Consider the following 16,225-nt stretch of genomic DNA (forward strand, 5'->3'; position numbering starts at 1 on the left):
CTGACGGAACGGCAGTGGCACTGGGACAAGAGGGCCATCACGGAGGAGGAGAGGTTCTGGTTGACAGCCTCTCCCAGATTGGGCACGGCCCGATTGTCCCGTGATGTAATCCGGATGACCAGTGTGCTGGAGACGCCGGCTGACGGAACGGCAGTGGCACTGGGACAAGACGGCCATCACGGAGGAGGAGAGGTTCTGGTTGACAGCCTCTGCCGGATAGGACACGGCCCGATTGTCCCGTGATGTAATCCGGATGACCAGTGTGCTCGAGACGCCGGCTGACGGAACGGCAGTGGCACTGGGACAAGAGGGCCATCACGGAGGAGGAGAGGTTCTGGTTGACAGCCTCTCCCAGATTGGGCACGGCCCGGCCGTCCCGTGATGTAATCCGGATGACCAGTGTGCTGGAAACGCCGGCTGACGGAACGGCAGTGGCACTGCAACACACCGAAGATGCCCTCGCCCGATCGGCGGCAGAGCTGGCGGCCGTCACGATGGTCGCCCTGCAGAATCGACAGGCCCCGGATCACCTACTGGCGGCTGATGGTGGTACCTGTGCAGTCATTGGTAAGGGGCGCTGCACGTTTATCCCTGACGAGTCGACTAACATCTCCCGCTTGGCTGCTCACATTCGGGAGTCGGTGGCTAAAATTCAAAAATCGACGGTCCAGCTCCTCCAACACGACACCTCATGGGGAAACTGGTGGCCGTTTGGGTCCTTAGTGGGGTGGTGGGCAACTGTCATTCACTGATCGATTGCACTCAATCTCGTTATCATTCTGTGTGTATATTATGCTGTGCTGGTCAAAATATTCAGAGCCCGACTGCCTTTCTTCAGAAATAGTTAAGTGTAAGACTTCCATTAAGATATGTTACTTTCCTTCTCACTGCGTTACATGTAATGAATTGGGAGATTCAGGAGTGAAACTGGTGTCTGCGGCTCTGAGGAACCCGGAGTGTAAAATACAGAAACTGGAGTAAGTACCCGACTGTGGGAGATTGAGTTTACAGTGACTGGGTGTCTGACACTGAACATTAATGAGATCAGTAATCGTGGTACTGATAAACACTGGGAATTTGTGCTGTCTCCTGTCTCTCTGTATCCTTCAAGCTCCCTCTCTCTCATCTCCAGGCTGTGGGATGTCGGTCTCACAGATTTTGGCGTGGATCCGAGGGGTGGACTGTATTGGAGGAGTCGTGACTGTCACGTGACGGAACTGCCCACTACCTGGTTGGAAGTTACGCCACCTGCCAAGCAAGGTTTGACCCCTCCTCGCCCATCAATGCACACCTCACTATTGGTCCCTTCAATTAGCCTTTGTAATCGGCTTAACCTTGCTGGCACCGAGCCATTGCCCCCACTGTGAATTACCAGGGCAGGACCCTCCAGCCCTGCTGCACTATAAAGGGTGTCAGGTGTGCTGGACCCTTTCCCTTTGCCGACTCCGAGGGATCACCCTGCTTCACCCCAGGCTGAGAACCGTGGAACGGAGCTGTTGGAATTGTTGGTGAGCTGTGTATTGAAGACTTTTGGCAGCGTTGATTACTGACCCTGATAACATAGAGCCGAGCCTGCACAGAGACAAGGGGTGGAGAGTATCGTATTGATTTTTCCCTTGGTTGTGTGTGTGTGCGTGTACTTTGTTCCCAGGCGATTTTCCCACGTTCATTAGTAATTGACCGTGTGTGTTTTATTGCCGATCCGACTTTCCCCACGACTGTTGTGAATTGTGTGCATGTTGCTTCAGATGCCATTTTCCCACGCTTGCCTTCTGTAAATAAAATACTTTACTACTAAGACTGTGTGTCCGAACTCCTTGCCTTTGAGACCTACCGAATCTGTTTCCCCACTTACCACACTTGCTCACCCAATTTACATTGTCTACGTTCATGCGATATAGGTGTTGTTTAATCGGTTTGGCTTGACCAATATCTACATCATGTCCTGCGACCGTGGTTTGCTTGGGAACATCAGGAAATAAATCTTTAAACATCAGAATTAATTCCTTCAGCTGTTGTTGTTGCTTTGGCTGCAGATGAGTCAACTTGTTATCAATGTTTTCTAGAACAACCGAGTTCTTCAGCCTAACTGGGACCATGTTTGGCTTGTGAAAAGTCTCAGACGAGTCAATTGTTTCATTCTCAGGGTTGCCAGATTCATATGTTTTGACAACAACACTCACAGATGGTGCCTGTTTGTCAAAATAAGGCTTTATCATATTTATGTGTACAACCTGTGATAGTTTACATCGGTCAGGTGTTTTGATAACATAATTCACATTATTAATTTGAGAGACTATTTCATACCGTCTGTTGAATTTCGCCTGAGGTGGATTCGTCAACATTGGAGATAAGATAAGATATCCCCCACCTGGTATTATCTTTCGCAAGCCCGCTTATCTAACCAACACTTCATTTTATTTTGAGAAATCTTTAAATTTTTTCTTGCTAGAGTACAGGCGTGGTGTAGTTTATTTTTGAACTTCAAAACATAGTCTAACAAGTTAACATGTACATCCCCATCAATCCACTGTCCCTTTACCAAAAGTCACCTCACTCTGCGACCATATACAAGTTCAAATGGACTAAAGCCCAGTGATTCCTGTACCGACTCTCTTACTGCGATCAAAAGCAAATATATTCCTTCATCCTAGTCTTTTCCATTTTCAACACGGTATGTCTTTTGTTGGCGTGTGCGTGCGTGCATCAATGATGTATTTATCAAGCCTTTACAAGACACGGAGCGAGTGAGAGATTGTGTGGTACACAATAAGTCTGAATCATTGTTTTGAGGGTAGAATATGAAATCTTTCTAGAGCCCATTGTAATTCAGGATGGTATGCAGATGTTGTAATTTGTTTAGCTCCCAGTTCATAAACTACCTGCTGGAATAATCCAGATGTAAAATTACTTCGTTGATCAGACTGGATTTCTTTCGGCAAACCAAATAAAGTAAAAAAAAACTTGGTAAAAGCCTTCGCCACAGTTTTAACTTTAATATTTCTGAGAGGTATTGCCTCTGGGAATCTGGATGCAGTACACATAATAATTAGAAAATACTGATGGCCAGCTTTAGTCTTTGGCAATGGGCAAACTCAATTCACGATAACTTTAGAAAAGGGTTCACTGAATGCAGGTATAGACCACGGTGGGACCACTGGGATAGCCTGATTAGGTTTGCCAACAACTTGACAAGTGTGACAGGTTCTGCAAAAGGTCACAATATCTTTCCTGAACTTAGGCCAGTAAAATTTTTACATAATCCTGTTTAGTTTTATTCACTCCAAAATGTCGACCTAAGGGCATACTGTGGGCCAAAATTAAAAAATCAGCCCTATAAACTTTAGGAACTACAACTTGGTGAACAATTGCCTATTTCTCACTCGCTGGTATAGCAGGTGGCCTCCACTTCCTCAATAACACTCCATCCTTGAGATAATACCCTACTGGCACTTTCTTAGTCTCATCATCTGAGAGAGCTGTTTCTTTTAAAGCTTCAATCTCAGGGTCTCGGTTCTGTTCTGCTATAAACTCCTTCCTACACAGGGATAAATCTTTCTCATCAGACTTACTACCTGAATGCTGTTGAAACAATGAAGGCAGAAAAGTCCCTGACAAATCATCATAACCTGAATCCCGATTTTGGCTATCATGGGTATGAGAATCATGCTGCACATAACCGTCTGCGTCGGCAGACTTTTTAGCCATACTTCGAGTTCCTGCGCAGGAAGGATAAATGTTAAAATCCATCCGTGGTTCGTCAGTGGTTGGCTTAGTTTTCAACAGCACTGCAGGAACAACTTTACCATCTGCCAGGTCATTCCCTAATAGTAATCTTTCACTGGTAAACTGGAGCATAATCCGATTTTAACAGGTCCCGAAACCAACCTTGACTGTAAAGTTACCTTGTGCAATGGCACAGAAACCATGCCACCCCCAATGCCTTTAATAAGATTTAGTTCACAAGTGTCAGTCTCATCACCAATCTTTAGAACGCTGTCTAATAAAAGTGACTGAGAAGCCCCAGTATCTCGAAGGATTTTCACTGGTAACGGGGTTGAAACTTCCTTTACTAATACAAACACATCTGACATAAAATGATTGAGCCCCTTCTTAACTCGGTCAGACCTCTCAGTCCTTAACTGAGCTTCAACAGAATGTTCAGAACCCTGTGGGTTTATAGGCGCTTCAACATACTGAACACAGGCATTTGGGACTGACTCCTTTTCCTTTCTCTTCTTCAGGATGGAACAATTAGCCATCACATGACCAGCTTTCTTACAATAGTAACAAGTAAGACCAGAATATTTCTCCTTCAACTGCTTCCCTTCATCCTTACTCTTGTCACTAGTCCCAGCTTTAATTTCTGGTTTACCCTGCTGATCCCTGCTACTCTTTTGGAAGATCTTATTTGGGGTAAACTTAACCTTATGTATTAAAGCAAACTAATCTGCTGATCTAGCAGTCTCCCGTAAAGTGGCAGCATCCTTTTCATCTGTATATGTCTTTATGTCTTCATAAACGCACCTTTTGAATTCTTCAATTAAAACCAACTCTTTCTATCTGTAAAAATCATCATTTATATTTTTATATGTGCATCAGTGGTCAAAACGCACAACTACCCATAAGCAAATTCCATATAAGTCTGATTCACAGATTTCCTCAAATTTCTAAACTTTTGCCTGTATGATTCTGGGACCAACTCATAAGCTTTGAGCACAGCCTGTTTCACTATGTCATAATTAGCTGCATTTTCAATTGATAGGGCAGAATGTGCTTGTTGAGCCTGACCCTTAATTATACTTTGTAACTAAAGAGTCCAGCTTCCTTTCGGCCACTTTTGACTTTGAGCCACTTTATCAAAATGCTGGAAGTATTTAACAACCTCAGTCTCATCAAATGGAGGGACCAATTTAACTTTCTGGCTGGCATTAAACGGTACAACCAACTCCTTTGAGCCAGCAACTTCTTTCTCGAGCCTTAACTTCGCTATCACAAACTGCCTCTGTCTTTCTCCTTCTTCCCCTCTGTTTTTCTGCTTCCTCAGCTTCAAAACTTTTTTATGCTTCTTCCATCTATTTGTATGCCTGTCAAGCATCAAACACCCTCTTTCTCTCATTCTCTTCAGCCTCTAATTTAAGTACATCAATCTTCAATTGTTCCAGTCATAACTGGATCTCCTCTTTACTCACAGAAAACCTGTGTAACACCTCCTTATCATACACCTTCATAGATATGTTGTGCTCAACTATTTTCCTCTGAATTTCTGGCTTTCTCATAGCCCCCCTATGGAGGCTGCAATTCCCAGCCGCACCATCAACCGGACATATTAAAGTGTCCTGGAGCCGACCATCCTCCTGATAATCTAGTAAACGACTGAGCTGTTGCCTTACACCGGCCTAAGTAGATGGGGCTGGATAATTGGATTGTGCCATTCTACTACAGCCAGGGGAATGTTCTCCGGAGCTACTTCATTTATGCCATATCTTTTTAAGGAGAGGAATGTTTTCTCTCCCATGCAACTTACTATTGAATGGCCAGCATCCAATATAAGCCCACAGCCAGGAGCTGAGTGGTGTCTCTTGGTCTGAGGAGTATTTCGCTATGTTGTTGTAACCCAGTTTTGTTCTGTTTAGCTGATTCAAGTTTGGACTGTAGAACAGTTCTGTTGAGTTTATAAACATTTTGGGTAACAAAACTCCTATTTTTTTCACCTGTACCTGCTCTCCCAGTTTTATGCTTCCCCTGGTCCTTCACACCCCCATACCTCATTGAGGTTCAATAGTCAGCAATTCATTTGTTTTAGCTTTTCCTAATGCCTCAGGGATTGGCGCTTCCAGACATATATAAATATCCATTGCTGCTGATTTCCACACACAAATAAATCAAAAGGGATTTTCCCCAATCAGATTGATAATTATTTGATCAATAAGCCCTGCAAATTTGTTCATATCCCAGACGCAGGCCCCAATTTTGTTATGAACCATAATGCTTTAGACACAAACCAGCAACAATAAACTACACCTGGAGTCCAGTTTTGATGTTAAAACCATTGTCTTTATTTGTAACTACTTATAAAATTGTAACAAACAATTTAAACAAAAGTTAAGTGTTATGTGTATAAATTTGTGTAAATATAACTCCCAAACTACTGAGCTCGAGGGAAACAATGCTTCGAGTCTTGCGATGGTAAAGTTCAGGTCATCCACAGAATAGGTGATGAGAGAGAGATAGTTGTAATCCAGGGTAAATGTCGAGACAAGGCAATTCTGTCGAATTCCACTGGTTCCACGGTGGTAAAATGAGAGATCAGTCGCTGTAGAATTTATCCGTCGTTCCAAATCCACATACGAATTATCACCGAAAGCGAATTGTCACAGTGATATCGTCGTCACACCCAGGAAAGGGTAACGCATAAGTGTTCTCCACAGGATACGCCAAATCCGATCCAAACCTATTGATCAAACGAGGTGACAACCACACATTCCATGTACCACATTCCATGATAATTAACCCACCCTTGCGGGCATAGGAAATTTCTGAAAAATGACCCTTGGCCACCAGCTCCCTGGTTTCAATCCTTCCATTTTTCCTCTGTCTCCATCTGACTCTGAGCGTCCGTGTCCTCGATTAAAACTAAACACGCTGCAAGTCAGACTGATTTGACTTCTTAATCTCACACTTTCTCTCTTAAAATGACAGTCCACAGTGAACAAAACACAGGGATTCATAACAACGGCCACACCCTGTTGTGATCTGACTGGTGTGCCAGTAGTTGGGATGACTGAGTGAAACCTTTCCCACAGACTGAGCAGGTGAACGGCTTCCCCACAGTGTGAACTTGCTGATGACTCTGTAGGTGGGATGACTGAGTGAATCCCTTCCCACAGACTGAGCAGGTAAACGGCTTCTCCCCAGTGTGAATTCGCTGATGTCTCTGTACGTTAAATGACTCAGTGAATTTCTTCCCACAGACTGAGCAGATGAACAGCTTCTCCCCAGTGTGAACTCGCTGGTGTCTCTGTAGATTGGATGACTCAGTGAATCTCTTCCCACAGACTGAGCAGGTGAATGGCTTCTCCCCAGTGTGAACTCTCTGATGTCTCTGTAGGTAGGACGACTCAGTAAACCCCTTCCCACAGACTGAGCAGGTGAATGGCTTCTCCCCAGTGTGAACTCGCTGATGTCTCTGTAGGTTGGATGACTCAGTGAATCTCTTCCCACAGTCTGAGCAGGTGAACGGCTTTTCCCCAGTGTGAAATCGCTGATGTCTCTGTAGGCTGGATGACTCAGTGAATCTATTCCCACAGACTAAGCAGGTGAACGGCTTCTCTCCAGTGTGAACTCTCTGATGACTCTGTAGTCTGAATGACTGAGTGAATCCCCTCCCACAGACGGAGCAGATGAATGGCCTCTCCCTAGTGTGATCTCGCTGATGTACCAGTAGGTTGGATGATGCAGTGAATCTCTTCCCACAGACAGAGCAGGTGAACGGCTTCTCCCCAGTTTGAACTCGCTGATGGATCAGTAGGCGGGATGACAGTGTGAATCCCTTCCCACATTCTGAGCAGGTGAACGGCTTCTCTCCAGTGTGAACAAACTGGTGTGCCAATAGTTGGGATGACCAAGTGAATCTCTTCCCACAGACTGAGCAGGTGAACAGCTTCTCCCCGGTGTGAACTCACTAATGTACCAGTAGGTGGGATGACACAGTGAATCTCCTACCACAGTCTGAGCAGGTGAATGACCTCTCTCCAGTGTGAACTCGCTGATGACTCTGTAGGTTGGATGAGTCAGTGAATCCCTTCCCACAGACTGAGCAAGTGAACTGCTACTCCACAGTGTGAACTCGCTGATGGCTCAGTAGGTGGGATGACTGAGTGAATCCCTTCCCACAGACTATGCAGGTGAATGAACGCCCCCTGGTGTGAAGTAGCTGGTGAGCCATTAGACCAGATAACCGAGAGAATCCCTTCCCCGAAATTCAGCAGATAGCAGCCTGTGCCCAGTGTGATCTAACTGATTTATCCACAGGTGGGATGACCAGCAGAATCATTTCCCACAAACAGAATGGCCTTGCCCAGTGTGAACCTGCTGATGAACCTTCAGTTGAGATAACCGAGTGAATCCATTCCCACTGTCTGAGCAGGTGAATGGCCTCTCTCCAGTGTAAACTGACAGGTGTGCCATTAGGTCAGATGACCCAGAGAATCCCTTCCCGAAATTCAGCAGATGACCAGCCTCTGCCCAGTGTGATCTGACTGGTGTGTCCACAGGTGGGATGCCCGGCAGAATCCTTTCTCACACACAGAACAGATGAATGGCCTTGCCCAGTGTGAACTTGCTGATGTACCTTCAGTTGAAATGACTGAGTGAATCCATTCCCACTGTCTGAGCAGGTGAATGGCCTTTCTCCTGTGTAAAATGACAGGCTTGCAATTCTGTCAAATGACCAAATGAATCCCTCCCCACAGTTTGAGCAGAAAGGATGATCGATTGAATCCCTTGCTCCACTTCTTAAATATCTAGACAGAGACAACAAAACTGGCGTGTCATGTTTGAGCTTCCTGGAGACAAATTCCTTCTCGTTTTTAACCTGTAAGAAGATTTACAAAATCCATCAATGGGTTTAGGACAACATTTCAGATGAGATTACATGAGTTGCCAAGGATTGATCTGGTATCACACTCTCCTGACTGGGCAGAGAGCTGGTATCTGCAATGACCATTAATTCCTGTCTCTATAAGAATGCTCTATAAGATGTTCTTCCTGTCTCTATAAGAATGGGGCATTTCTGCCGTCTCCAATCTGTGGCCTGTCTCAGTTTGACTCTCCATTGGTATTATTCCCTGCTCCTGCTGAGCAGCATGGGTGCCTGGCCCCACAGTAACTGAAACAGTATCACACAAATAGTCTTTCTTGACGTGCAACTGGAATTTTCTCTTATGTATTATTAACTTAAAGTGCCACAATTTTAATGCTATATAAAAAAATCCTGCTGATATGAATGGTTGGTCCGCACAGCTGTTAAAAGGGCTTAGAGCGAATTTTTGTAATATTTCAGTTTTGTCTAGAAAACTACAACGCAGAAACAGGCCCTTCGGGCCATCTAGTTTGTGCTGAATTATTTAAATTGCCCACTCCCATACCCCTACAATCCAGGTACCTACATGAACCTCTTAAATTTTGAAATGGAGCTCACATGCACCACTCATGATGGCTGCTCATTCCAAACCCAGATGACCATCTGTGTGAAGAAGTTACCCCTCATGCTCCCCTTAACATTTGACCTTTCACCCTTAATCCATGGCCACTGGTTGTAGTCCAAATCAGTGGTAAAAGCCAGCTTGAATTTACACCGTCGCTTTAGTTGAATATACTCAAAAGGTGCTTTCTAAATGGTCACCTATGTCGATGTCACTGATCGGTCGAATAAATGCTATAAAAATGGCTATTCTACTGAAATTTTTATATATATTTCAGGCAGTTCCCTCTTTTGTTCCAAAAACATTATTTGATAAAATAGATTCTTTGATTTTATCTTGTTTGGAATAATAAAGGCTCTAGAGTGAATAAACTTTTATTGCAAAAATCAAAAAAAAGATGGAGGACTGGCTTTACCAAACTTTAGATTTTATTACTGGGCAATTTATATTCATTATATTACTTTTTGGATTTATGAGATAGACGACCAAGACCGCACTTCATGGTTACAGTTGGAGGAAAGTTCAGTAATGGGGTTTTTGTTAGTTATTTTATTAGGAGCTCCTCTTCCGTTTCCGTTCTCCAGAATAGGTAGACAATCTCTTAACACTATTTTTAAACATACTTTTAAAATTTGGTTTCAATTTCATAGATCTTTTGAATTAAATTATTTTTTTATTTTCTATTAATATTTATTCTAATTTCTTTTTTAAACCATTAACTTTGGATAAGGCTTTTTTAACATGGAAAATTAAGGGACTAAAGACTTTCTTAGATTTGTTTTTACAAGATTGTTTAATGTCTATCTCACAGTTAATGGATAAATATGATATCTCTAATACACATTTTTTCAGGTATTTACAGGTTAGGAATTTCTCACATGTTTTTTTACTGAATTACCCCTTGGCCTGCTCTTCAAATTTGGCTTATGTTATTTTTCAGTTTAAACCTTTTCAAAAATGATTAATAGCTATCATTTATAAACAGTTAATGAATGCTCGCATGTCGCCTAATGATAGGGTTCAACATATCTGGGAAACAGAACTTCAACATTCACTTTCAGATGATCAATGGAATAAAATTTATTATTTAGTCAATAATTCATCTGACTGCGCACACCATATCATAATTCAGTTTAAGATAGTACACAGGCCCCATATAATCCAAAGATAAATCGGCGCATATTTTTCCGAATATAAGCCCTATCTGTGACAGATGTAACACAGAAATGGCTACTTTAACTCATATGTTTTGGTCATGTGCAAGTTTAAATAATTTTTGGAGGGAATATTATCTAAAGTTATAGATATGGATGTTCAACCTAATCCACTTACAGCAATTTTTGGGATTATTCCAGAGGAAGCAAGCAAAGTGTCTGCTTCTGCCCAACATGTGATAGCTCTTTCACCTTTACCGGCTAGGAGAGCTAATTTGCTACATTGGAAAGAATCTAACCACCTACTGTTTCCTATTGTTTCTCCACCATTGTGTCATGTCTAAGCTTGGAGAAAACTAGAAGCCAGACATTTGATACATCCTTTAATTTTGAACAAGTCTGGTGACCTTTTATTCAATATTTTCACATGATTTAATTTAATTTTATTTTTTTCTCTTTGGGGTAAATCCTTATCCATGAAGGTTCAGAGATGACTGGAAGGATGTTTTTTTTTTCACTCTCTCTGTTTATTTCCAATTTTATCCTCAATTGGACAGCCCAATTTTTCTTTTTATTTCCCTTTTTTCTCTTTCTTTTTTTTTTTGTTTTTTTTTTGTTTCAGTTTAGTTAGTGGGTTTTTTTCCTTATCAATAAAATTTCCAATTATTTTAATGATTATTATGAGGAATTGTAATTTTTTTTTACCATCGTATATATAACGGCATAATATTTTACTTATTTGATTTTGATATTATATGTTTTTTGTTTTTACTATTGCTGTTTATATGTCTTTTATATATCTACTTGTTCAACGCTTCCGATTTGTATATTCTTTAGTTGGAAATCAATAAAAAAGAATGAAAAATGAAGTTACGCCATCTATGCCCCTCTTTCACAATCAAATCTCCCCTCAATCTTCAACATTCCAAGGAATAAAATCCTGAGAAGATAAACTGATCTACAAAACTCATAAAGTTAAAGATAAAACATTATTTTCAACATTTTAAGCAAGATTAGTGTATTATTTTTGTTTTTACAATTTCAGAGTGGAAAAAAAAGGAAAGGAGCACCATTCAAAAGTTTGGGAACCCCAAGAGATTTGAGCTCTCTGGTACCTTTTACCAAGGTGTCAGACCTTAATTAACCGGTTAGGGCTATAGCTTGTTCACAATCTTCATTACGAAAAGCCAGGTGTTGCAAATTTCAAAGCTTTATAAATACCCTGACTCCACAAAATTCGCCCCAACAATCTGCAGCCATGGGCTCCTCTAAGCCCCTGCCTAGCACTCTGAAAATTAAAATTCATGATGCCCACGAAGCAGTAGAAGGCTATAAGAAGACAGCAAAGAGTTTTCAGGTAGCCCTTTCCTTGGTTTGTAATGTAATTAAGAAATGGCAGTTAACAGGAATGGTGGAGGTCAAGTTGAGGTCTAGAAGACCAAGAAATCCTTCTGAGAGAACTGCTCGTAGGATTGCTAGAAAGGGAAATCAAAACCCCCGTTTGACTGTAAAAGACCTTCAGGAATATTTAGCACAATCTAAAGTGGTGGTGCACTGTTCTATCGTGCAGGGATACCTACACAAATATGACTTTCATGGAAGAAACATCAGAAGAAAACCTTTCCTGTGCCATCACAACAAAATTCAGCATCAGATGTTTGCAAAGGAACATCTAAACAAGCCTTATGCATTTTGGAAACAAGTCCTCTGGACTGATGAAGTTAAAACAGAAATCTTTGGCCGCAATGAGCAAAGGTATGTTGGGAGAAAAAAAGGGTGCAGAATTTCATGAAAGGAACACCTCTCCAACTGTTAAGCATGGGGGTGGACTGATCATGCGATGGGCTTGTGTTGCAGCCAGTGGCACAGGGAACATTCTGCTGGTAGAGGGAAAAATGAATTCCATTCAATACCAGCAAATTCTGGAAGCAAACATCACACCATGTGTGAAAAAGCTGAAGATGAAAAGTGGATGGCTTCTACAACAGGACAATGATCATAAATGCACCTCAAAATCCATAATGGACTGCTTCAGGAAGCGCAAGATGGACGTTTTACCATGGACCTTACAGTCCCCCAACTGAAACATCATCGAAAATCTGTGGATATACCTCAAAAGAGCAGTGAGTGCAAGACGGCCCAGGAATCTCACAGAACTAGAAGACTTTTGCACGGAAGAATAGGCAAAAATCGCCAAACAAGAATTGAAAGACCCTTAGCTGGCGACAGAAAGCATTTAGAAGCTGTGAAACTTGCCAAAGGGTTTGCTACTAAGTACTGACCTTGCAAGGTGCCCAGTCTTTTGCTTCAAGACATTTTCCTTTTTAATGATGGATACAAAAGATTAATCTTGCTTAAAATCTTAAAGAATGTGTCATCTTTAACTTTATGCCTTTTGGAAATCAGGTCATTGTTTTACTCGCATAGCAGTTCACAGGGACAGAAATTTTGACCGGGGTGCCCAGACTTTTGCATGACACTGTATGCGATTTTCTTCCTAAATGGTGCTTTAAAATGTCGGACTTCCAAATATCACTCCCCTTCTTCCCACTTGCAAATTCTCCAGCAAATTTTGCATCACCACAATGCACACAGGTAACACCAGTTCCTGTATTGTACATAAATATTTCCCCTGAACCCTCCCTCAGGTGAGTGACGGTGATGAACTCGGTGATGGCAATCCCAATGAACATGAAGGGAAGGGCAGTAGTTTGACTCACTAGAGTCTGGCACATTTGTGATCTGAAAGCTACTTGTTGACCAGGGCAAAGGTGTTTGATATCATTATGTACCCAGAGAGAATAGGTCAAAACATATCCTCACGTTTGGAAAACTCCAGAACAAGGGCAGGTAGAACAAGCAACACACACAAAATGCTGGAGGAACTCAGCAGGCCGGGCAGCATCTATGGGAAAGAGTACTAATGCTGAGTTCCTCCGGCATTTTGTGTGAAATTCCTCCGGATTTCCAGCAGCTGCAGGTTTTCTCTTGCTGCGGTTGGAGGCAGAACAAAGATGATTTTCTCAACAGCTGATAGAAAGATTTTGTTCTCTTTTTCCGAATTCCTAATCCTTGCATTCAGACACCAAGAGCTCAGCTCTGTCTGTGTGATCTATCTGCTCTCGTTCCCTGATTAGCCGGAAGCTCCCCGGGGTCCGTGTACGGATCGTGGGGCTGAGAGGAAAAAGACCTGGCCTGTGCCGAGTTTGAGGGCCACAGTCTCCGGTTATCACAGCAATTGTCACTCAATTAAAGTCGAAAAACCCCTTACCTTTCCGATCCTCCCGACATTTTTGTATACTGCGCGCATGCGTAGTTATCGGAGACGGCAGCAACCCTGCGCTTGCGCATTTGATCGGTGCTGCAAACGACAGCGAAATTTTATGGGTAATCATGGTGCCATTCAAAATATATACAAGCACCGGTTCCATGTCCATATTTCAGTTTGTTTTGTGTTTAGAAAACTCAGCAGATTTCTTAACGCAGAAAGCGGCTCCCATAAACGATACACTCAATATCAACAGGCATTTTGTGTATCTAATGCCAAAGTACAATCCTCTTACAAATGCAGATCTGAAACAAAAGAGATTCTGCAGTCGCTGGAAACCAGAGACGCACACACACAAAATGCTGAAGGAGCTCTGCAGTTCAGGCAGCAACTAAGCAGAGGAGTAGGGGCTGAAGGGGCTCGGATTAAATGCTGCCCATTTATTCCTCTCCACATTTACTGCCTGATCTGCTGATAACCTGCAATGTTTTGTAGAAATTAACCATTTTGTTTTTCAATTAACCAGTTTCCAAATGTTGCTCATCTTTCATTCATAGCCACATCCTGCTGGTCTGGTTCCTCTTCCTCCTCCTGCTCGTAACCTCCAGATCCCATCTCTTTCCGGAGCCCCAAAGCTCTGATTGGTGCTGGTAACTCTTTGTTTTCTGACTCTGCTCCACCGAAGATTCACTCGCTAGTCTGCTGTCAAGCTTTAGAGGTGCTTTGCAAAAATCCAGCTGTCTGAGGAACAGTCCTTTGAAATTGGTGGAAATAACACAAAATTTGAAAAGAGCAGGGAAAAAGGAGATTAACCGATTCTGGTACTCGTAGGGATGAGCGGCCCTCGGCTTATTGGAGAGAGTCTTACCACTCTGTTTCTATTGTGGAACTCGTACTAATGTGCGGCCTTCGGTTGATCCTAGAAAGTATCACCTCTGACTTCAAATTCATCCTTCCAAAGTGAATCACTTCGTAACGTTCCGGGTTGAACTCCATTTGTAACTTCTCAGCGCTGCTCTGCATCCTGTCACTGTCCTGTTGTAATCTAGCGCAACCTTCTATGCTATCCATAATTCCACCTAACTCCACATCATTGCAAATACAATAAATCACCCTTCCACCTCTTCATGAAAATCGTGCATATAAACACAAAATTCCGGGGGCCTCAGAACAGATCTCTGCAGGACTCCACTGGCCACCGACATCCGGGGTGAAAACGCTCCATCCACAACTATCCTCTGCTTCTGTGGGCGTCATTTCTGAATACAACAGCCAACTTTCCCTGGATACCAAACCTTCTGACCTTATGAATGGTCCTACCGTGGCTAAACAAAGCCTTATTAAAATGCATTTACACCAGATCCATTAACTCCCACTTCAGTTGCAGAAGACCACGTAATCATCTCATTGTCCCATCTGATTCAGTCTTCCATTTTCTCTGCTTTGATTCGGGCGAGTGCAAAATGTGACATCTCCTTCTACTCAGTGTACAAACCGGAAGTGGTTGCCCAACTCACTGAGTGGACAACTGCACTTCATCCATATTACCGCCGATTGCCTGAAACGTGAATCTAAGAGTATGATCTCAACTCGGTCCAGAGCATCGCTTTGACAAGATCCTGTCAAGAACTGAGCTACCAGTTGACATTAACTACCTCCAAGGGGTTTGAGTTTGTTAATATGATACCAGCCCAATTTGTTTGGAGCAGACTGAATTCGATATACTGATGGACTGGTTCTGTCAGCGATATCTTATGTCCCTACGAATCGCGAAGCTGTAAAGGGGCTCGGATGATGGAAAGACATTATAGCCTTCTGTCCGATTTCCAACTCCCGCGGTTTTGTTTGCACCTCGAAATAAGCTTTGTTCTGCTGTTTCTTCCGTCACATCTTATGGGCGGCGACATAATGAGCCGACTTGATAGATTCAATTAATTGTTGCTTGCATTTCTCCTTTCCGATGCCACCAAACTCGGTTGACGATAAATCCAGCCCAAACAAGGATTCTAACACTTTTATTTTCGCTAACATTGTCTTTGAAGTCCCGCTCATCCATTCAGCAATTGCTCTGTATTGTGGTCGATAAGGGATACCAACCTGTGTTTTTCCCCAGATAGTTTCATTCCATTTTGTATTACCTGTGCGGTGTATCGGGGCCATGATCTGATTACAGTGTCCTTGGCAATACCCAACGGGTAAAAACTCTCTCCAAACAAAGTCCTGTCTGTAACGTCGGCGGTTTTCATTGTCTAGTTGGGGAAGCCTCTCTCCACCTGGTGAGCGCATCCACCATCTGGAGGATATAGTTCACTCAAAGCACATGAGCAACCAGTGAATGAAGGGAGATGGGTCATGTACAGCCATCAGAGTTTAGTCTCATTCGGTATCTTGTTCAGCGCAGAAGTAGTGAGTCAAAGAGCTTGTTCCTGTTCTCTGCTGTTCCATGATCCCAACATATCATGGTGATGTGTTCACATTTTAATGTCAATCTATTCATCATCTGCTGTCCATTCACCTACTTTCATCTCGGTCTTCTGCATTGACGGGTGTAATATAGGAAACGGCGTCTTGCAACACCGGAACAAGCTCTCCCGCCA

The 16,225-nt window shown here is 42.8% G+C and overlaps 1 protein-coding gene across 1 annotated transcript in view; it reads right to left on the minus strand.

Annotated features, from left to right (window-relative positions):
- LOC132388121 (zinc finger protein 436-like) overlaps nt 1-13,654 on the minus strand; it is a 329,833-nt gene extending 316,179 nt beyond the window's left edge. Inside the window, exon 1 of the mRNA XM_059960483.1 lies at nt 13,632-13,654. The gene's annotated coding sequence lies outside the window, so the exon portion shown is untranslated. The remainder of the gene's footprint in view (nt 1-13,631) is intronic.
- Between the last annotated feature and the right edge of the window lie 2,571 nt (nt 13,655-16,225).

The sequence above is a fragment of the Hypanus sabinus genome, unplaced genomic scaffold (genome assembly GCF_030144855.1).
Source record: "Hypanus sabinus isolate sHypSab1 unplaced genomic scaffold, sHypSab1.hap1 scaffold_266, whole genome shotgun sequence".
In the NCBI taxonomy this organism is placed as follows: Eukaryota; Metazoa; Chordata; class Chondrichthyes; order Myliobatiformes; family Dasyatidae; genus Hypanus; species Hypanus sabinus.